At 43.9% G+C, this 22,976-nt stretch overlaps 1 long non-coding RNA gene across 1 annotated transcript in view; it reads right to left on the bottom strand.

The window, feature by feature from the left end:
- The window catches only part of LOC138763448 (uncharacterized), a 118,355-nt gene that overhangs the window by 66,993 nt on the left and 28,386 nt on the right, over window positions 1–22,976 (bottom strand). The window lies entirely within an intron of this gene.

The following is a 22,976-nucleotide window of genomic DNA, read 5'->3' as shown; positions in this document are numbered from 1 at the left end:
CTTGGGCACACTCTCTTCTTCCCACTTCATTCAAGCAGAAGATTCATAGGATTGAGAACACCAACCTCCACCTTTTAGGAGAATTTCTTTCCCATTTATAGGACTCGTGAATGGATCTCTCATTAGCAAAAGGTATCGCCCTTGAACTATTTTAACTGCTCTTTTCTCTGTTCCCCGCACTGTTTAATGATGTTAGCACTGCTCTCTCCACTGTTGTCTTATTTGTTTGTTACTATTGCACTGCCTGCTACATGATTTTACTTGGCTAGATTGCATGCTTAACAAAGCTTTTCACTGTGTCTCGGTCGGTACACATAACGATTCATTCATTCATCATCATTCTATACCACCAAGTGCCTCTCCAGTTCACTCTCCTTTTCCTTCTTCCTCATATTCTGATGACCTGAATCATCAACTTTTGTTTCACACTCCACTGCACACAGCCTTCAATGTTTCCATCATTTTATACTTTTATTTCAGATTTCTGGCATCTGCAGGTTTTTTTGTTATTCTTTGATTCCATTTTTACTGATCCCCAGTTCCTTCTCATTTTTTTTTTCAGATGTTTACTCATGTCCCCTCTCTTCACATTTTCTGGAGTCCAAAATTGCTCAGCTCTCTGGAACACTATGAACAGATCACAACTGTGCCTCTTTCTCAGCACCTTTATCCTTTCACACTTCCCCATGAACCTATCCCTCTGTCCTATTCAATGCCAACAGAAACTGGCCATCAGCTAATTCATTTAATCTCATTTCAAGTTGTTGAGTGCACTAGATACACAAAAGGCTATATGAATTGCTCTGACATTCACTCCATCCACTACTGTCAATGAGAACACTGCAGCACTACAACTCACCAGGGGTTCAACATCAGACCTTCCAAAATATGTAACAGCTAACACCCAGAAGGAAAATGGCAGCTCGGACTTGGGAAGATACCACCTCAACTCTGATGAGTACTCTCACAACCAGGTAGGAATTCGAGGATTCTATCAGCAACAGACCAGAGGTACTCCTTTCTGGAGGTCCTCAGTTGTGATGATTGAATTATAGGTGTAACACTAAATGACTACCAACTAGTGGCACTCACATTCAGAGATGAAGTGTTTTGAGGGGCTGGTGCTTAAGTATATTAGTTCCTGTCTGAACAGCAACATGCATCCATTCTAATTTATATACCACTGCAACAGGTCTATGGCAGATGCCACCTCACTGGGTCTACACAAAGTCCTGGAACACCTTGACAGCAAAGACATATACATCAGGATGCTCTTTATCAACTACAGTCTGGCAGTCAACATCAATGTCACCTCAAAATGGATCAGCAAACTTCAAGACCTGGGCCTCAGTATCTTACTGTGTAATTAGTTCCTGGACTTCCTCATCTCCAGACTACAATCAATGAGGATTGGTGAGAACATTTCCTCCACAATCTCATCAGTACCAGAGCACTATAGGGCTGAACTCTTAGCCCCCTGCTCGACTCACTTTACACCTATGTATTTGTAGCTCAGTATAGTAATTACACAATTTACAAATTTGCTGTTAATACCAGGATAGTGGGCTTTATGAAAAGGAGTGATGAATCAGCATACAGGAGGAAGACTGAAAACGTGGCTGAAAGGTGTACTAACAGCAACCTTGCACTCAATGCCACCAAAACCAAGGAATGATTGTGGAGTTTAGAAGGGGAAAACTAGAGCTGTATGATCCAGTGATCATTGGGGGAATAAGAGGTGGAGAGGGTGAGCAAATTTAAATTCCTTGGAGTTTCTATCTTGGAGGACAATGAAAGTCATTATGAAGAAAGCATGTCAGCATCTCCTCTTCCTCGGGCGTTTATGGAAGTTTGGTACGACATTAGAAACCTCGGCAAACGTCCAACGTCATGGAAAATGTGAAGACTGCCTGAATCAAGTCCTGGGGGCACCAATACCTATTAGTGGAAAGCCTTGTAAAAGGAAGTGGACAGAGCCCAGTACATTACAGGCAAAACTCTCTCCACTATCAAGAAAATATACGTGAAACACTGCTGTTGGAGACCAGCAGCGATCATCAAGTATCCACACCACACAGGCCATATTCTGTTCTCGCTGCTGCCATTAGGAAAAAGGTACAGGTGCAACAACAAGACTCAACCACAATATTCAGAAACATTTGCTACGCCTCCACCATCAGGCCCCTAATTAACAAACTCAGTCAGAGACTTACTTAAGGACTCTTACTTTGCTCATTATTTATTATTGAATATTTATTTTCATTATTGAACAGTCAGTTTGTTTACATTTCTCTCTTCGTATACAAATCATTTGAGTACTGTCTTTTGCATTATCAATAAGTAAAAATTCTACCTGGTCTGCAGGAAAAAAGAATCTCAGGGTTGTATGTGATGTCATGTATGAACTCTAACAGTAAATCTGAACTTTGACTGATTGAACATCTTCAACAGGAATACTTTAAAAAAAATTTAGGCATACAGCATGTTAACAGGCAGGCCCTTCCATCCCATGAGCTTATGACACCCAAATACACCAATTAACCTATAATCCTTATGTGTTTTTGAAAGGTGGGAGGAAACCAGAGCATCCAGAGGTACCCCAGGAGACACAGGGAGAACATACAAACTTCTTACCAACAATGCCAGATTCGTACCCAGGTCGCTGTATTAGTGTTGTGTTAACCGCTATGCCAACCATAGGTCAACTATGCCAACTTTCCTTGTTGGGATATGGCCTTGTCTACATCTAATTGGTCAGTAATCATGACAAGGTGGACCCAAATGGGCTGCTAAAGTTATGCATTTGAGTCAAAGAGAAGCTTTGTTTAAGGAGTTTTTAGAAGTGTTTCTTCCAGAGCTGAAGACTCTTGATACGATTTCCTCTATTGTTATTTTTCATTGGGTGAGGCCTTGGATGTTTAGAGCAATAAATGGGTTTAAAAGGGTGAAAAATCTCTGCACATCTGACTTGCTGAAGCCTCTGTGCCTTTTCCATCTGTTCTTTGGGTCATATATTTTCTGCTAGACCTCTGCCTTCAGTTGCCTGTAGAGCAGTTTCTTTTCCTCTGATGAGCGGTGGAGCTTACAATCCAGGAATGTCTTGATTTGCATTTAAGCAGTTTCTCAATCTCATGATCTTTGCCATCAACCACTCTTGGTTCATCTTGTTAAGAAGCCAATAGTTTTCACAGGTGTCAATCATAGTGGACTTCAGGGATGCTCATACACTGTTAGCACCTTGGAGCTCCTGTTGACTAGGGAGATAACAGGTCATCCATGAAGCATTGAAAGAGCTCCAATTTTGGATAATCTTTGCTTCCTACAGATGTTACGTGACTTGCTGAGTTTATCCAGCACTTTTGTTTATTGCCTTTAGGCTGTGGCAGGCACTGGTAATACTTTAACGCATACACAGACCCTCCACACTTACACCAGTGCACATTTATATTAACTGCAAAAATAGAATCAGAAACTAAACAAATAAACACCACACAAATCACACACTCAGGCATAAAACAACACACATCTGATAGATGCAGAAGCAATCTACACTGCTCATGCCAACACCAAACAGGCAATGTACACATCACATACAGAGACACAAAGTCAAATATACACAGAGCCATTATACTGACCACACAAGCGCACGCGCGCACACACAGACCACAAAACACTCCAGATTCATATGCACATTTACTGCACACAGTCACATTTAACAGACATTACAGATTAACGTTCCGTATATTGACACGTGTATACACAAATACATCACAAACAAAAAACAGACTACACAGAAAATGCATTCTCTTTCCAAGATGGCAATTTCCTCACTCCAAGGTGAAAATGTGAATGCCCACCAGGATTTCTCCACTACAGTTAGCATCAGAGTTTAGAGTTAACTGACTATAGTTAACTATGCAATGCAAACAGCAGTCTGAGTCGGAAATCTGTGGCTGATTTCCTGAACTGAGATGTGTAATGCAGAAAGAATTCCAAGAGCTGCATTCCTTACACTAGTCTCCTGCCAAATAGCAAATCCACTCAGGAGAGCTTCCTGTCTGACCTGCTTTGTGTGTGGGAGGATGGCACAAGTCTGAGCATGGCCAAAGTAAGAATAAAGTGCTGACAGGTAAAGTATAGGAACTTTCAGGATATGAACTAATTAACTATTCATAGGTTTGTAACCATGCCCTCAACTGATCCTCATACTTCTGAGCAAGGGTGATAAGCAGTGGAGAATTTTTTATATTTTAATTTAAAATTTGGCCATACCACTTGCTCTCGAAATACAAGAAGGTGAATGGTGGAGAGTGTTACGCATTTGAAATTGGGAGAGGCCATAAGAGAGGAACATTTGTGGAGTGCTGATGTCTTGTGGTGATTCACGTGGGAATTCTGTACATTAATAGAGATTGCAGAATATGTCTAACAAAAATATGCATTAGTATCCAACCACTTGACAGAAAGAAAGAATAACATCAGTACCTCCACCCTCTAGTCTTGCCTTGCTCAGAGCTCTCCCAACCAGCCTCCAAAATTGTATGTTAAAAAAAAACTTGAGAGAGTCAACCAGCATGAAGCATGCTCTTCAGTCCAACTCATTCATGCTGACCAAGTTGTCACGTTGGGCTAGTCCCATTTGCCTGAATTTGGTCCATTATCTTCTAAAGCCCTTCTTATCCATATATCTGTCCAAATATGTTTTAAATGTTGTAATTATAACTGCTTCTATAATTTTCTCTGGCAGCTCATTCCAGATACAGACCACACTCTGAGTGAAAAATTTGCCTCTCATGTACCTTTTAAATCTCTCTGCTCTCACCTTAAAGCTATGCCCTCTAGTTCCAGAATCATCTACACTGGTATAGACAGTTGCTTTCATTGGCTGCTCTGCACCCACTGCAATTACGTTGCAGCCACCGTATTCGCCACAACACTACTGCGCAAGTGTGAGTCCCCACGAGGCACAGTAGTTAAAAACGGAGCTTGGCTGATAGCAGACAGCATTACAAGAAGCTCCCGTTGTACATGTGTTGTTTGAGTTTAACAGTGAAGCATTGACTAAGGTTACCATTTGTGTCTGGTTATTCGGTGCAATAAAAAACATGGTGTCAGAAGTGGGAGATCACGTGCATCCCAAGCCCTGAAACCTTCAAGTGAAAAGTGAGTAACCAATGCCACACTTGCAACACAATTGTAACTGCGCCATAATTGCAGATGGATTGCTCATGTTTGAGGGTAATGTGGCCGGGAATTGGTGCATATTTGAACGAGAATACGACATTTTCATCGTGATGGTGCTTAGTGATGTCTTCCAAGTCAGAGCATACATTTTATTAAATTTGGCGGGCCTCGAGGCCATTGAAAGAGAAAGGTCATTCATATACGCAAATGAGGTGCATGAAGGGGGTATCGTTATCAACCCGGCTGAGTCAAGAGAGGACCCCAAGTGTTTAAAAAGAAAATTTTGAGAAATGTGCAATTCACAAAAGAACTTAATGATGGAAAGGCACAGATTTAATACCAGAAACCAGAGACCTGGCGAGTTGATTCACTTGTACGTAAGTGACCTAAAAATCAGGGCAAAGACTTGTGACCTTGGAGTGCTCTGTGAAGAATTGATTTAAGACAGGATAGTCAGCAGCATCTGCGATGAAGATATGAGAAAGGCACTGCTGCATGACAGTGAACTAATGCTCGCAAAGGCCATCTCCAATTGTCTGGCCTATGAAGCCATGGAAAAGAACACCAGAAAGTTAGCTCCTCCACAGCAGCAAGGCTTGAGCGTAGGTGCAGTGGGCGGAATCCAGAAGAGGAAACCAACCAAGCCCTATTACACCCTCACGCAGGACTGAGTGCAGTAACTGTGGCGGCAATCATGTGGTAAGGCGAGAGATGTGCCCAGCATTTGGCCAGCAGTGCAGAGCCTGCCAGAAATAGAACCATTTTAGCAGATGGTGCAGAGCTAGGCAGAACTCACCCTAAAATCCAGATGCAGAAAGATGATTAACCAGTTGGAACGTGAGCAGGGACAAACCAACTTGGGTGACGGCAGGAGACCCAGCAAGAATCAGAAGGAACAAAGAAGCATTTGTAACAATGAAGATTAATGGTAAAGCAGCAGACATGATAGTTGACACGAGAGCCAAGTGCAATGTCACGTCACAAAGAACATTCAACTGACTGAGGAAGTCAGAACAGATCATACCGTGCACCAAATCCACAAGCCTAGTGGCATACGGGGGCAGCAGAATCAGAACCAATGGGACTGCGACTGCAGTGCTACGTATAAAGGTGGCTGCACATACTAACTTTTCTCGTAGTTCAAGAAGACGTCATGCCTCTACTGGGCCTGAGTGCAAGCATTGACATGGGACCTGTTTCGTTTACTGGAGAGGTACACCAGATAAGAATGGCCAAAGATAATGCAACTCTCATCTTTTAAGAGTACAGTGACCTTTTTACGGAGGAATTGAGGAAACTGCTGGTAACATAATCCATGAAGCTCGACGTGGTTTGTCCAGCAATGAATGTCAGGGTTAAGGTCGAGCTGGTCAGGATTCAGGACCCAATCTTTGAGCCCACTGAGTGGGTGTCCTCCATTGTGGCTGCTAAATAAAAGACAAACAGGAGATCTGGATCTGCATCAACCCGAGAGACCTCAATACAGCTTTAAAAAGGCCACACCATCCAATGGTGCTGTGGAGGAAGTTGCTGCATAGATGGCCAGCGGAACTTTTTTTTCGGTCTTGGACACAAATAATTCCTTATGGCAAATCAAACTTGACTAGAAGTTCTCACTGCTGACCACATTCAGCACGAGATTCCTGAGAATGCCATTTGGAATCAATTCAGCCAGTGAGGTATTTCAAAGATCAATGGAGCAAATCTTTGCTGGGTACCCTGTGCCATCATTGTCAATGGCATACTTGCAAGTGGCAAGGACCTGGAAGAACATGATGCAAATTTAAAAAAGGTACTCGACAGAGCCTGAAAGGTAAACCTGAAGATCTACCCCCGGAAGTGATGATTTCAGCTGAACCAGGTCGGTTACCTAGGCCATATTTTCACAGGAGAAGGCCTGAAGGCAGACCCTTCAAAGACCAGAGCAATCAGTGAAATGCCAGTACCGACAGACATGACAGCATTACAACACTTCCTGGGCACGGTCAACCACCTGGGCAAGTTCATACTGAACTCCATTGATCTTACCGCTCCACTGAGACAGCTGATGCACCAAGACCGAGCATGGTCCTGATACGAACAGCAACAAAGCGCATTCGACGCATTAAAAATACATATGTCATGCCCACCTGTTCTATTGTACTACGATATATGAAGACCAGTCATACTAACCTGGGTGCAGCATGCCTGCAAATCAAAAAACCAGTAGCTTACACATCCAGATCACTCACTGACATGGAGACAAGGTACGTCCAAATCGAGGAGTTGTTGACAATAGTTTTCACCTGCTTAAAATTTAATGACTACATCTATGGTAGGCCAGTGATTATAGAGACTGACCACTTACCTCTGGTCACAATTATGAAGAAGCCCATTCATACAGCCCCTGCATGATTACAGAGAATGATGCTCAGTCTTCAGAAATACAACCTGACTTTAGTTTACAAGTGTGGAAAAGAAATGCACTTAGCTGATGTGCTATCCCATGCTCTTAGAAAATGCATGATCCAGCAAAATGAGGTAGAGAAGACTTTTGATATAATGACAGTAATGCACATTTTTCCCTCCCATTTGGAGGAACTGAGACAGCACATGGCTGAAGATGCAAATTTGAGGACCCTGGACACTTTTATCAAGGGCAGCTGGCCAGACAAGCAGCGCAGCCTACAACCTGAAGTACAACCCTACTTCCCGTTCTGGAATGAATTATCAATCGATGATGGAATCATAATGAAGGGCCTGAGAGCAATAGTCCCGAGTTCACTGCAAAACATCTATTTCAGCATCCTGTACAGAGGGCACGCAGGGGCAGAAGCAACCAAACGTAGAGATGGAGACATAGTTTTTTTGGCCAGGGATGACCAAAGACATAGACCAGGGGGTACAAGCTTATTCGGTGTGCAACAGCACCAGGCCACACCATAGGAAAGAGCCACTGCAGCTCCACCTGGTGCCAGACCTCCCCTGGTCAACTGTGGCAACAGACATCTTTGAATGGCATGGTCAGAAGTACTTGGTACTTATCGATTCATAGTCTGGATGGTTTGAGATAGACCTTTTACCTGACATCACCTCCTCAGCAGTCATTACTAAGTTGAAGAGACACTTTTCAGTGCATGGGACACAGATTACCAGTGGAGAAATCAGAAGTTATGCAGCAACATGGGATTTCAACCACATCACTAGCAGCCCAGAATACCCACAGTCACACAGGTTGGCAGAAAGAGCCATGAGGAGCTTGAAGCAGCTCGTGGAGGTCTCACAAGAAGAAGATGGATGTGTTCCTCAATCTGTTGAACCTAAGGAACATCCTTTGCATTGCCGCATTGGGCTCTCTAGCGCAAAGACTCATGTCGAGGCAGACATAGACAACCCTGCCAGTGGCAAGGAGGCTTCTGGAGCCCCAGCTAAAGGACCTACAAGCTGCTAAACTGGAGACTAACACAGAAAAGGTGCTACCACAGAAACAGCCGACTGCTGGAGTCATTAGCAGAAGGGCAAGTCATAAGGATACAGACCCACAAGGTTACAACCCGCGGGCATAGTTGAAAGGAGCTGCCAAGAGCCCAGGTCATACCTGGTAAAATCAGAAGGAAGGGTGTATCAGCGAAATCATTGACACATCTTACCTGTAAGGGAGCCACCCCCATCCCAAACCATTCCTGATGAGACTAAACACCAGGATCTGGAATGTGAACCTAGGGTAGGCTGAGCTCCCTCAGGAACAACCCATGAAACAAGTGGCCAAACCCAAGACCACAGATGACATATCCCCACAGGCAGAAGAACCCCAAGCACCCACTTCCACCAATGGCTACTGCGTAACACGCACTGGGTGTATTTGTAAGCCAACCCAAAACATTGGGACTAAACTGGACTGACTGCTCATTGCTGAACTGTATCTATTGTGATGTACAGCACCACATGGATTGTGCTGTATGGATAGATTGCTCAAGAAAGGGGATGTAGGAGGTCACATGATGGTGAGAATTTAGGAGGTTGCAGATCCAAAGAGCTCCCAGACCTAGACCAGAAAACAGCATTAAAAATTTAAAATCCAGGTCAAAAAAGGGGAAAAAATCCTGCCTGAATACAAGAAAAGGATGAGGTAGCTTTAATCAACAAAAAAAAGAAAATACAGCGATAAATGGGTGACCCAACAAGGATCAGAGGCAAAGTGGAGGAATGTCATGTCAGGAGTAATGGCGATGCCGACCCGAAGCCATCGAGGATAATACAACCCCCTTCCCTCCCGACCTCAGTATCAATGGGTGTTCCACAAGCAGGTGGTGCCCGGAGCAGAGGAATGGCCCCGAGTGGCAGTGAGGGCAGTAAAAGCCTTGGAGCAGATGAGCAGGAGTGAGGGGGGACAGCTGCCTCTCTCTCACAGCTCACAGGTTTGCATGCCAAGCAGCAGTCTCCCCAATGGCCGGGGGTCCGCTGGTGATGTATTGAGTTGGAGTGCAGTGGGCTTGAGTGGAGCCAGCGTGAGCTCGGGAATAGCGAGCTCCGACAAGGATGCAGAGGAAGTCGATCAGGACAGCGATCGTGAGGGCTGTCGAGACGGAGACGAGGGTCGTGGGGGGACAGCGATGGTAGTAATGGCGGCGGTCAGGTGTGTGAGGAACCCAGCCATGAGGCCAGGAGAAGCTGGAAGGCCGGGCTGCAACAGAAAAGGGAGGAGGAGGGCCCGGAGCCCGCCTTAAGAGACATTTTACAGACTCTGACCCAAATGGAAAATAGGTTGGAGAAGATAGTGGACAGAAGAGCCAGAAACATGTCAGAAAAATTAGACAGGATGGAGGGGCCCTGGTGAATATAACAGGCAGGGTGACAGAGGTAGAGGAGAGATTGGGGGCAGGGGAGGATAGAATTGAGATGAGGTATGGGGGAAGCTAGACATAGGAAGTAGGAACAGGAGTAGGCCAAAAATGGCCCATCGAGCCTGCTCCGCCATTCAATACGATCATGGCTGATCTAATTTATGACCTAACTCCACCTACCTGCCTTCTCCCCATATCCCCTAATTCCTCTATCATGTAAAAATTTATCTAACCGAATTTTAAATATGTTTAATGAGGCAGCCTCAACCACTTCCCTGGTTAGAGAATTCCAAACATTCACTACTCTCCTGGAGTAGTGGACTTCCTGAAGAACTTCACAAAACGCTGCAACATTAAAATAGTGGGATTGAAAGAAGACTCCGGGAGTGGGGGGGGGGAAGTCTTACAGAGTTCATAACTAAATGGATCCCCAAAGTACTAGGAAAGGAGGTGCTGGGAACCCCATTAAAATAGAAAGAGCCTTTAGAGCCCCAATCCCTCAGGCAGGACTGGGACAAAGACCCCGGTCGATTCTTAGAAAGTTAAAATATTTTCAAGATCGTGAGAAAATTTTAGGGACAGCGGCAAAATGAGCAATTTAGAGGGGAGCTCCCTTGGAGTACAGGGGGTAGAAAGTGTTCTTTTATCTTGATATTAGTGCAGCTCAGCTCAAGAAGCATAAAGACTTTGAACCGGTTAAACGATCGGCAAAGCAAAAGGGGTATGATTGTGTTCTACATTATCCTGCTACACAAAAGAGTCTGGAAAAACAACCAACTGAAAAACCTCACAAAGATAAGCGTATACAGAGTCATTGTCATACCCACACTCCTGTTCGGCTCCGAATCATGGGTCCTCTACCGGCACCACCTACGGCTCCTAGAACGCTTCCACCAGCGTTGTCTCCGCTCCATCCTCAACACCCATTGGAGCGCTTACATCCCTAACGTCGAAGTACTCGAGATGGCAGAGGTCGACAGCATCGAGTCCACGCTGCTGAAGATCCAGCTGCGCTGGATGGGTCACGTCTCCAGAATGGAGGACCATCGCCTTCCCAAGATCGTGTTATATGGCGAGCTCTCCACTGGCCACCGTGACAGAGGTGCACCAAAGAAAAGGTACAAGGACTGCCTAAAGAAATCTCTTGGTGCCTGCCACATTGACCACCGCCAGTGGGCTGATAATGCCTCAAACCGTGCATCTTGGCGCCTCACAGTTTGGCGGGCAGCAACCTCCTTTGAAGAAGACCGCAGAGCCCACCTCACTGACAAAAGGCAAAGGAGGAAAAACCCAACACCCAACCCCAACCAACCAATTTTCCCCTGCAACCGCTGCAATCGTGTCTGCCTGTCCCGCATCGGACTTGTCAGCCACAAACGAGCCTGCAGCTGACGTGGACTTTTTACCCCCTCCATAAATCTTCGTCCGCGAAGCCAAGCCAAAGAGAAGAAAGAGACATTATCCTGCTACTTTGAAAATTTTGTTGGGGGGGGAGGCGAGGGAGGGAAAGGAATTTATTTACAGAAAAGTGCATCAGTTTATAAATACTCTACTGGCACTAAATGGAGGACCAAGTGGAAAAGAATAAAAGGGGCAACAAGACTTTTAAAAATTATTAAAAATTATAGATTTGGAGGACTTGGATTTCTGTGCTATATAAAGAATGGGATTTTGGCTGTTTTCTATTTTTAAAAAATGATGATAAAAGATGTTATATGTAAGGGTCTGGGGGGGGGGAGTTCTAGGACTGGATGGGTGGAGGTGCTGAGGGTGAGAATGGAGAGTCATGGTGACCACATGGTAAAGGGTAATGGCAGTAAGAGGTAATGGCAGTAAGAGGAGGAGGGTGACCGCCAGAGGTGTGAACAGAGGGTGGCTGAGACTCGTGTGTGATATGTGTTCCCTTTTATTATTTGGAGGGGTATGGTTGTGAGTGGGTATGTATGCTGTGGTATTGTGGGCAAATGGGTTTGTGGCATCCTTTTTTTCCCCCAGTGCCTGTTGCGACTTGGATGGAGTGGAGCAACAGGCAGATGGTAAAAGATTGGATCTGCGGGGTTGTGGCGGTGAAGATGGAGGGAAAACATTTAGGGATGGAGCCCTGGTGTAATGGCTAAAAGGGTAAAGTATGCTACTTTCAATGTTAATGACTTAAAAGGGTCTTGACGCACATTCAAAAGATGGGGATAGATCTGGCCTTCCTCCAAGAGATGAATTTAATTGATGAGAGCATCAGAAGCTAAAAAGGGGATGGGTGGGTCAAGTCATATCCTCCTCTATTGACTTAAAGGCAAGGGGGGTTAGCAATTCTAGTGGGGAAGAATGTTCCAGAGCAGGTGCAGAGGGTTATTACAGACAAAACGGGAAGATTTGTTTTGGTGCACTATCAGACATATTCAGAATCCTGGACCCTAGTGAATGCCTATGCCCACAATTATTGATAAAAATTTATACAAGACTTTTCCCTATGATTGGCAGAGGGAAATTAAAATATTCTAGTGGGTGGGGGGGGGTAACTTTAACCTATGTCTGGATCCGGTGCTGGATAAATCCACAAAATGAATAACTAGGACTAGGGCAGCAAAAGCCACCATTGACTGCATGAGAAAGGTGAATTTGATAGATGTGTGGTGGAAAAAGCATCCAAGAGAGAGGGATTACTCATTTTACTCAAAGCAACATGATTCCTACTCTAGAATAGACTTTTTTCTGGGTTCAGCCCATGTATAGGGTAGGATCATGGAAGCTGAGTACGGCACAAGGCTTCTCTTGGACCACCCCCGCCTGATTTTGACTATAGAATGCCAAGTAAGCAGGACACAGCATACAGGTGGCGTCTTAACACTTTGTTGTTGCCGGAGTTTTGTAGCTTTTTAAGAGCCGAAATAGCCTTGTTTTGTGAGACCAACTGCCCCTCTACTACAGAAATTCTTTCTGTGGGTCACCCTTAAGGCATACTTGAGGGGCCAGATAATTGGGTACACAAAGATGGTCAAGAAAAATGATATGAGGGAAGTGGAGGAATTGGAAAAAGACATTACCCAATTAGTGAAGGATTTTCAGAAATCAGGCTTAGCAGACCACTATAGAGCTCTTACAAACAGAAATTGGAATACATTACTCTTCAGACATATAGTATGGAGAAAGCCCTTATGAGGTCGAGGCAAAAGTATTATGAGTTGGGCAGTTAAGGGCAGAACAAACGTCTAGAACAATCAATGCAATACAAAATGGGAATGGCCAGATCTCATATAAACCAAAAGAAATTAATAAGACCTTCAGAGAATTATATGAAGGACTGTATAAATCTGAATTGACTGGGGATTCTAATCAAATGGGTAAGTTTCTGGCCAGATTAGATCTCCCAAACTTAAAGCCAGAGGAGCAGGAGGGGCTAGACCTTCCTCTTACAGAGGAAGAGCTGGGGAAAGCATTGAATACACTACAAGCTGGCAAGTCTCTGGGGAGGACAGATTCCCACCTGAGTTCTATCGAGAATTTAAGGATTTACTAATGCCTCTGTATATGGAAGTGATGGACCAGGCATAGGAAACACAGACCCTCCCAGAATCTTTCACAATGGCGATTGTTACAACGATCTTAAAGAAGGGCAAAGATCTGCTTTTGCCTTCTTCTTATAGACCAATTTCCCTTCTGAATACCGATTATAGGATCCTTACCAAGGCCCTGGAAATGCAGAGCTGCGTTCCCCTGGAGAAAATAACTTATAACCTGAGAAACAAATATGGTACCTTTCGTAAGATCAGGCAGCCACACGTGCACTACATAGGCACATAGTGGTGATCGGTTTCCCCTTCCTTACTGCAGCTTCCTCTGCCTTCCATTGATCCTGATCAAGGAAAGTCAGGAATGAATATCGACCCAGAGGCTGCCTATCGAGCTGCGACAATCCTTGTCCCTTATTTATTATTTATTTTCCTACTGTTAAAGTTTTTTTTGTTGTTGGTCGAAATTTGAGTGTGTCTTCTTGATAGAGACACAGGTTTGTATATATAGTCATAAAGAAAATGAATATATGTATATTTGAATGTGAATTGCCATTGTTGGCATGATGCTGTATATGGTTGTACAAGCTTGTGTGACAATATAAATAAAATATTAAAAGTGGGGGATGTAGACAGCCACTCCCATCAGCAGCTCTGCACCCACTGTATTTGCGTTGCAGCCACCGTGCTCATCACACTACTGTATATGCACAAGTCCCCTCAAGGCACGGCAGTTAAAAATGAAGTTTGGCTGATAGCAGATGCCATTACAAGAAGCTCCCATTGTACATAGTGTTGTTTAGAGTTTAACAGTAAAGCGCTGACTAAGGTTACCACTTGTGTTGTCTGGTTATTTGGTGCAATAACATACACCTGGGAATAACACTGAGCATTCACTTTGCCCATGCCCTTCCTGATTTTGTAGATGATCATCTTTCACCCTCCTTCATTCCAGGGAATAAAAACACATCCCATTTAACCTCTCCTTTAACCCCATCCCTTCAATCCCAGCAACAACCTCATTAAACTCCTTTACACCTTTCACAATTTATTGAAGTCCTTCTTTTAGCTGAGTGACCAGAACTGCAGAGAGTACTCCAAGGACGCACACAGGCTGCGGGATGCTGGAGATGGCTCAAGGAAACCAGGAGAGAAACATGGAAGTCTGCAGTCACTGTGATTTTAGTAAAAATACAGAAATGCTGGAGGAACTCAGCAGGTCCCACAGCGTACATAGGAGGAAGAGATATATAACAAATGTTTTGTGCCTGAGCCCCTTCAAGGTATGAGAAAAAACAGGCAACTCCTGAATAAAAGAATTAGCAGGGGGAGAAGTACAAACCAACAGACAAAAGTTGATAATTGGAAATGAAGAAGAGGCCAGGAGAAAGGTGAGAATTGATTGGGGGGGGGGGTGGTGTTCTGTGGACAAAGAGCTGGGGTAAAGGAGGCAGAGCTACAGGAAAAGAGACATGGGGGTGGGTTGGCCAACAGAAACTGGAGGTCAATGTTAATGCCAAGTGGTTCGAGGGTGCCCATATGGAATATGAGGTGTTGTTCCTCTAATTTGCAGGTGCTCTCAGTCTGGCAGTGCACGAGACCATGGACTAGACATGCTGGCAAGGGAATGGGACAGAGAATTGAAATGGGTGGCCACTAGGAGATCCCACTATTGTGATGAACAGAGCTGAAGTTCTTAACGAAATGATTTCCCAGTCTGTATCCAGTCCCTCCAATGAAGAGGAGGCCACAATGGAAGCACTGGATGCAGTAGATGATCCCTGCTTCCCTGTGAAGGATTGTTTGGGGCCTTGAATGATAGTGAGGGAGGAGGTGTGGGCACAAGTGGAGCACTCCTGTGGTCACAGAGGGAGGTGCCAAGGGGGCAATTAGTGGGAAGGGAGGAGTGGACTAGGAACTTATGGAGGGAGCAGTCCCTGCAGAAGATGGAGAGAAGCAGGGAAGATGGTGGTGAGATCATGCTGTAGGTCTCAGAAATGGTGGAGGATGATATGTTGGATGTGAAAGCTGATAGGGTAGTAGGTAAAGACAAGGGAAATCTTGTCCTTGTTATGAATGGGGGTGGAGAGGGACAGGGCAAATATGAGGATAATGGAGTATATGTGGGTGAGGACCAAGTTAATGGTGGTAGAGGAGAAGCCACGTTGTTTGAAAGAGGAGGACATTTCTAATGATCTAGCATTGGAGCAGGTACAATGGAAATGGAAGAATTGAGAGAAAGGAATGGAATCCTTACAGTGGACAATGAACTAGGTAAAGTAACAAAGATTCAAAAATGTGCTGAGGGCAACAAAGGCTTCCGAAAGGCCTCAGGAACTGAAGGCTTCCAGCTCATATTGGAGATTTGGACTTGGAGCTTGAATTGCCAATAGATGGAACTGGAGTCTGAGAGGCTGCAGAAGCACTGGAGATGAATCCATGGACAATATATATTTTTAAAAGGATTCTCTTTTACTTCTATTTCTCTTATTGTTAAGGGTGCCGGACAATGCTTGTGGTGTCTCTTTGCCTTGCCGCAGGCAAAAGTTGGTGTATCATGTACATTTTTGTATTATTACATGACAATAAAAGGAACCTTGAACAGTGGTTAAGGTGGCGGCAATGCTACCTGAGCTGCTTCAATGCCAGTGCTGCCGCTCATGTGGACCCAGGGAGAGGAGACTCTTCTACAGAGCTCTGCTGCCCATTAAAACTACTGACACCTCTGTACAGGCTTTAAATGTCTTGTTAGAAGAGCCGACTGTGCTTATTTAAAAATCTTGAGACTTGAGGTTCTGGGCCCAAGATAATGGCGGCTGTGCTTGGCAGCAGCCTTGAGGAGTTGCAGACTCCAGGGAAGCAGAGGACTGGCACAAGGCTCCAGAAAATAGAGTGTCCAATCCTCATTTGAGAACAAGAAACAGAGGAGATGACCCTATGGGATGGTGACCACAGAGGCACTCTGTGGCTGAAAAATGCACAGGCAGCAGGATGTTGGTGACTCGAGGTGAGGAACTCAAACAGGCTGCGGGCGACTGCAGTCAAAGGACTCACACCAGGTTGAAGATTGCTGGAGAAAGGGTTGAAACTGGCTGATGGGGTACTAAGTATTGGAACCAGGAGTTGAGAAGCTGCTGAGAGTGTTGAAGGCTTCCCTGATCGTGTCAAAGGTTTGGATCTGGAGTTCGGTTTGCCAATAGCTTGGACTGTAGTCTGTGGTGTGGCTGCAGGAGTGCTAGAAGTGAATCAATAGACACTCAGTGCATCTGAGGAGACTCTCTTTAGCTTCTCTTACTCTGACTGTAAGGGGCACCAGGCAATTTCTGCTAATGGCGAGTGTTATGGCAGACTAAAGTCAATTTCATGTAATATTACATCTGTAATATTATATATAAAAGGAACTTTGAATCTTGATCTGACCAATACCTTGTACAGCTGAATATTGAGGTCTCGGTACCCCATCAAATAAAAGAAGCATGCCAGACATCTTCACCATCTTATCCCCCTGAATGCCTCTTTCAAGGAATATGCAGCTGCACCCCTAAGTCTCTCTGCTCTAACTCTCCAGGGCTCTACCATTGACCGTACAAGTCCTATCTAATTTAACACTCAGTGAGCCTGAGCAAAATGAGTTAATGTGACTCACACCATTGCACTCACTCTCCAATGTTGCCTCCAGGAACATAATCAGTTTGAAATCTCTCACCCTTGCTGACAACTTTATGAGATGTTGAAATGCAGGAACTTGGAAATTTTAAACCCTTTCCACTGCTGACCCCTCGATGAGGACCAGTTCATGTTCTTCTGATTTCCCCTTTCAGTGCAAGTTGTTGTTGTGGTATCACTTAACTAGATCTCTTTCCCATCACATATCACCTTAAGAAATCCCTAAGTCATTGGTGCTCTGTGATTAGTCAGGGATTACTTAAAGTGGTATGCAGGTGGAAAAAAAAATTTGAAAACTGTGGCGGCGCACTCTCCCGTGGCGAACCAGCCCCGCTTATAACGCCACAAGGCGGGGCAGCCATGAGAAGATGGTGCCGTCGGGGGTTCTCCCTGCCTCGTGTTTCGGCCCACCGCGTACCTGGGGCAGCAGTTATAATGTCATCATGCACACAGTGACCGAGCTCACGCTGCCTTTAAATGGACGTGCGCTGGATTTGAATAGAAGTCATTAACGGCATCCACCGTTGTGGCTGTGTGTTTCTTAGCTGTAGCTCACGCTACAAATCCACATTTTTAATTGTATCTAATTGACTCGTTATGTGCACAGTTTTATAGCTCTAAAGGAAATGGGCCATTAACAATTTTTCTCAAGCAAAATATTTCAGTAACAACTGGGTCCAGAGCAGTGGTTCTCACCCTTCCCTTCCTACTCGCATACCACTTAAAGTAATCCCTTACTAATCACAGAGTACCTACGCCATAAGGATTACTTAAGGGGAAATGTGAATGGGAAGTTTGAAAAACACTGAACTAGATTATCTGTCCTGCACACTTCCTAACCATCTGTGATTTTACTGATGATCATTGTGTCATCAGCATATTTGTAGACATCATATTTGTACACAGGCATATGGGTGTATGGCGAGTGGAACAGTGGGCTAAGCACACATCCTTGAGGTGCACCTGTGCTGATCACCAATGAGATGACACTGTTTCCAATTCGTACTGAATCCAGTTGCCAGGTGAGGGGGATGGTACAGAGGCCCAGGATTTGGAGTTTGTTGACCAGCACTGAGTGTTGAAAGCTGAGCTGTAGTCTATGAAAAGTAGCCTGATGTATGCACTCTTGTTTGGATGATCCAGAGCTGAGGGGAGTGCCTGTGATATTGCATCTGCTATGGAGCAATTGTGACAGTAAGCGAATTGCGGTGAGTCCAGATTTTTACTTTAGTGCAGGTTAATTCTGGCCCTGACCAACCTCTAAAAGGATTTCATCACAGTAAATCCAAGGGCTACTGGGCAATATTCATTGAGAAAGCTCACCTTGCTCTTCTTGGGCACCAAGATGGTTGATGCCCTTTTTAAAGCTGGTGGGAACCTGCGACTGCAACAAAGTCTAAGTTTGAAAATGTCCATGAACATTCCAGCTCGTTGATTGGCACAGATTTTCAGTACCTTGCCAGGTGCATCATCAGGTGCCTTGCTAGCATTCACCCTCTTGAAGGATGTTCTGACATTGGCCTCAGAAACAGATATCAATGTTGTCAACTTTTGCAAGGACTCACAGATACAATTTTCTCCTTCACAAAGCAAGCACAAAAGGAGTTCAGCTCATCAGATAGCAAAATGTCACATCCATTTAAAGTGTTCGGCCTCACCTTGTAGGATGTAATGGCCTGCAATCCTTTCCAGAGCTGGTGAGTATCTGTCTCTAGTATCCCTCAGAATTGCCTCCGCTGCCATGATGGCATTCTACAGGTATTACCTGAACTTCCTGAAGAAATCTGCATCACCAGCCTCAAATGCCATTCATCTCGCCCTCAGCAGATTTGAGTCTGAGAGGAAGTCCTTCAGAGGGGAGAGTAACAGCAAGGTGCCATAGTGGTGTCAATGAGACATAATGTACATTGATGGAAATGTAAGTTATTTACACTAAGAATGTGAAAAGAGTGAACATACTTCCTTTGTAATTAATTTGTGAAGGAAGTTTTTTTTGGGGGGGGGGAAAATTCACAAAAATAACAACATCAGCAAAACCAAGATGATTGTGGACTTCAGGAGGAAGTCAGGGGAACATGATTAAGTCCTCATCGAGGGCTCAGTAGTGGAAGGATTTGTCCTGGAGCCTTCATGTTGATGCAATCACAAAGAAAGCTCACCAGCAGCTATACTTGGTTAGGTGTCTAAAAAGATACGTTACATTACCAAAGATTCTCAAGCTTCTACAGGTGTACTGTGGAGAATATTCTGGCTGGCATAGAGAATTGAGGTCTTGTATTCCATTGGAAAAAGTAATGTATAATTTACCACTGATATTTTTTTTTAATTGCAAAGTTTGGATCCCTTATTTGGATTTTATGGGATTAAAATTGCGAATTCTCTGACCATGCTGTGGTGGTGCTTTTCTAGTCCATGGTACTTAATTATGTCATTGTGGTTTATACCTCCTTTTCTTTCTTTTTTAGGTTGGGTATGGGTGGGAGGATATGGGATAGGTAAGGGGGAGGTATGGGGTTAGAGCAGGTAGGATAGGGAGAGATTTATATATACCATGCATTTTTATTATTGTTTGTAATGTTTGCTTTTTTCATTATATGTATCAAGGTTTTCAAATTTGGAATAAAATATTTAAAAAAAACACTCTGGCTGGTTGCATCACTGCATGGTATGGAGGAACCAACTCTCAGGACAAGAATAAACTCCAGAGGGTTGTTAATTTGGCCTACATCACAGGCACCAGACTTTACTCCATCGAGGACATCTACACAAGGTGTCTTTAAAAAAGTAGCCTATATTTGCAAAGACCCCCACCATCCAGGCCATGCCCTTTTCACTCTGCTACAATCGGGGAAAAAGGTACAGGAGCCTAAAGACGAGCACTCAGCAGCACAAGGACAGCTTCTTCCCCGCTGCCAAATTTCTGAATAATCAATGAACCAAAGTCATGCCTTACCTTCCGTGCTCTACCATTTTATTTTTATAGTAATAAGATGGTTATAATATGCTTGTTTGCACTATGACATTGCTGCAAAACACCAAATTTCACGACTTGTTTATGACAATAAATCCTGATTCTATTAAGCCCTTTTTGCCTATTCTGACATTCAACAAGATCATGACTAAAAGATCTGCTACTTTCTTGTACAAAGCCATATTGCTTGATTCCTGGTTATTTAAAAAATAATTTTCCCTGTCTTAAATATTCTGAGATGGCAAAGCCTCTCAAGCCTTCCAAAGATTCATAGTCTACTGGAAGAAATTTCTGTTCATCTTAGTCCTAAATTTAAAAACCTTGATTTTGAAACTATCGACCGAGGATGCATGTCCTGTCAACTATGTTTCTTTGGAAGAAGAATCTATAGAATTTTGGGGAGATACCAACCAGTGTATTGATATCTGCATCTTGTGCTTTTGAGAAAAAGACTTGGGGATTTATCTCCTTTCAGTCCTATTAATTTCTCCACCACTGGAGAACTGCTAATTCCTTTGACCCTCTCATTCACTTACTAGTGATCCTCCACTATTTCTGGGATGCTGAAGATGCAAATTTTGTTTGTCATTTCATTATTTCCTGGTACAACTTCTATCACCGAAGTTACCCAAATTAGATTCAACTAAGTTTTCCTTTCATATTTTATAGTTTTCCACCTTCTATATCAGTCCTCTGAATCGGTTATCAAATTCTGAAATTTTAAGATAACCCTACCTTTATCTGATTTCATTTCTTTTACCTCCTCCTGTTCCAATGGTCTCACTGCCTCTCCCACCTTCTGATCAGTACTGTGACATCTTGCCCACCACCATTCCCCCCCCCAAAAAAACCCACCAGGTTCATTTTAGAGGCAGCATGGTTAGCAGCGCCAGCAACCCATTTCAAATCCAGCACTGTAAGGAGTTTGTATGTTCTTCTCATAACTGCACGTGTTTGCTCCAGTTTCCCCTCTCATCCCAAAATGTACAGGATTTGTAGGTTAATTGGTGTAGTTCAGCAGCATTGGGCCCATGAGCCTGAAATAATGCATCTCAAAATTAAAATACACACATCAACCACTTTTTACTTCATTTCAATACAGTCCCAACCTGAAACATTAACCTTTTTGACCCATGGATTCCAAATGACCCACCGAGTACCTCCAGCAGCTCAAAGAATAAAGCTGCTGAGTCTGGACAAACAATGGAGTAAAATTGTCAGACACCAGTAATTACAGTCAACAGATTTCAATAGTGGCTTTGGGCAATATGCCAAGGAGCCTCAGCAAACCTTGATTTAGCCACCAAAGTTGGTAAATTGCACCTGTTCTTCAACATCAAAACATCAAACCAGGCAGTGGATCAGGCACCTCTGACCTCTATGTGGGGACTGGAAAAATACCACTAAGAATCAAATACACAATCCTGGCCAAACAACGCCGCACCACTAACCACAACAAAATTTAAAAAGCCCTCACTTGCAAGGGTTGTCACACTTGCAGGAATTTTCATTGACTTTAAAAATGAGCTAATCTCATTCTATTGCAGACCCTATTACAGGAAATCAACAGCTTCAGCTAGTCATTTAGGAAACCTGATGATTTCTCTGGACCATCTGTAGAATTATGCCATAAATTCCCTTACATGGATTACAATTCAAAAACATTTCATCGATCATGTCTAGGACATCAGTTCAAGTCAATGATCAGCAGCACAGAGACCCTTCAAATCACCATCACACTGACCAACTATCCATTTACATTAAAAGTGCATTAATCCTTTGATTCTCTTCATATTTCACTACTCACCCATACACTAAGATCAGCATTTAATTAATCTACTATCCCACACATCTGAGTTGTGGGAGAAAATTAGAGTACCTGGGAGAAAACATGCAAACTTCACACAGACTGGACCATGCAGGTCTACTCACTGTGACCCTGTGCTAGCCCATCAGGCAAGCACATCACCTCAAAGCATTAAGACATTATTCAGATTTAACATATGCCAACTCCCAATTAGCCACGTAGTTTCATCTACTAGTCCCTTTAAACATTAAAGCTAGGACAAATCTTGCCCAGTTTCTGTCCCCCCACCCCCACCCCCTGCCAAGTGTGATTATCAACAATAGGGGCATAAATAGGGGCGAACAGTCAGCACTGTTTAGGGGAAGAGGTCAGAGGTAATTTTTATATAGAGAACAGGGATGGTTGGAATGCATTGCTAGGGGTGGCTGTGGAGCCTGGTTTAATTGAAACCTTTAAAGGATTCTTAGATAAGCACATGGATGCAAGAAAAATTGTGTTATGGTGTAAGGCAGTGAAGCATTAAATTATTGAGTAGGTTACATAGGTCAACCAAAGGGACTACATTATGCTGTGATGTTCCAACTGAAAAATGATTCTGAGCAATCCAATTAGAGTTTCAGGCTCACCAACCAAAGTTTTATTTCCTCAAAACATTTGATTCTGTGCACATCAAATTTCCTCATGGCCCCTCAAGGCCTTATCACAATTAACTCACCCAAGATCGAAGCCTCAATTTCTTTACAAAGGAGGCATTTGGTCCAGTGTCTTCATCATTTGCTCTTAAAGCAATCCCACCCTCCATTTCCTTTAATTTTGCTTGGTCATGAACTCACCTGCCACCCACACACCAAGCTAAATCACCCTGCCTATTGACTAGCTGAGATGAGAGAACTGTAGCACCCAGAGAGAATTCAGTCCTGAGATCTTCCAACAGACAACACTGGAGGTCAGGTCCAATCCTGGGTTGCTCCAACTGCTGTGCACCCTAGACACCCATATTGTAGTTCTGTATAATGTGC

Source organism: Narcine bancroftii, chromosome 5, assembly GCF_036971445.1.
Source record: "Narcine bancroftii isolate sNarBan1 chromosome 5, sNarBan1.hap1, whole genome shotgun sequence".
Classification (NCBI taxonomy): domain Eukaryota; kingdom Metazoa; phylum Chordata; class Chondrichthyes; order Torpediniformes; family Narcinidae; genus Narcine; species Narcine bancroftii.
This window is presented reverse-complemented; position numbering and strand designations above follow the sequence as displayed.